The sequence below is a fragment of the Geospiza fortis genome, unplaced genomic scaffold (assembly GCF_000277835.1).
Source record: "Geospiza fortis unplaced genomic scaffold, GeoFor_1.0 scaffold102, whole genome shotgun sequence".
Taxonomy (NCBI): domain Eukaryota; kingdom Metazoa; phylum Chordata; class Aves; order Passeriformes; family Thraupidae; genus Geospiza; species Geospiza fortis.
Genome location: NW_005054373.1, coordinates 2,104,255 through 2,105,255, shown reverse-complemented (window position 1 = coordinate 2,105,255; position 1,001 = coordinate 2,104,255).

The following is a 1,001-nucleotide window of genomic DNA, read 5'->3' as shown; positions in this document are numbered from 1 at the left end:
CGCCAGGGATACCAGCTGGGATACAAACAGAGCTGGGGGCCCTTGGGGACTGTCCCTGAGTGTTCCCAGAAAGATCCTGAAGCGCCATCCCTGCCAGAGAGGGTGGGAGGGAGGGGAACAGCCCATTTCCCACCTCTGCTGGACTGGGAAGCACTGGGATGTGCTTTGGGGAGGTGAGAAGCCGTGCTCTGGGGGTCCTTAGGGCCATCCTCCCCTGTCACCCTGTGGGGGACACCTGACCTGAGCCACACTCACCTGGGCACTCACAGCAGGGTCTGGAGCTGCAGGGCAGGGACTGCTCCTGTGGCAGAGACCTGGGCCCCACCCGGCGCTGTGGGGCTTAATTACCTTAATAATTAATGGACCATCAGCGCCAGCTGAGCCCCATCTGGGAGCAGCACTTTGCCCCATGGCATGTGACCTTCCCCGGGCTGCTGAAGGTGCCACCCGGGGGCACTGGGGACAGCGTGGGGACATCATGCCCTGCCCCTGCTGTCACCCGTGGCTGTACACACCCCATGTCCCCATGGCCCAGCCCCTTGGGGGGGTGCTGGTAGCCATGCCAGCCCCCGCAGTGTCCCCCACCCCACACAGGTGTTTAGCAGACATATTTATTTCTGTACACACTTATTTATACACACAGTTCCCAGGGCTGCCCCCGTGCAGGGTCCGCTCTGCGGTGGGGACACCCCCAGATTGCCTGGGGTGCCGTGCTCCCCACCCCAGCCCCGTAGTGTCTACGGGGAAAAGCCCCCTGCGGCCCCCAGGGCAGGGCCATGCACAGTCCTCCTGCCTCAGTTTCCCCCCAGGGCACAGGTGGGGGCTGACCCCCACCTCCAGTGTCCTCACCCCCCCAACCTGGGTCAGCTTTGGGGTTCCAGATGCTGAAGCTGCCAGGGGGATCCTCCATCACCCCAACCCCTGCACGGGAAGGGGTGTCAGGCACCGGTTCCACCCCCCAGCCCCTGCAGCCCCCCACGCGGCGCTGGGGGGGTCTGGGG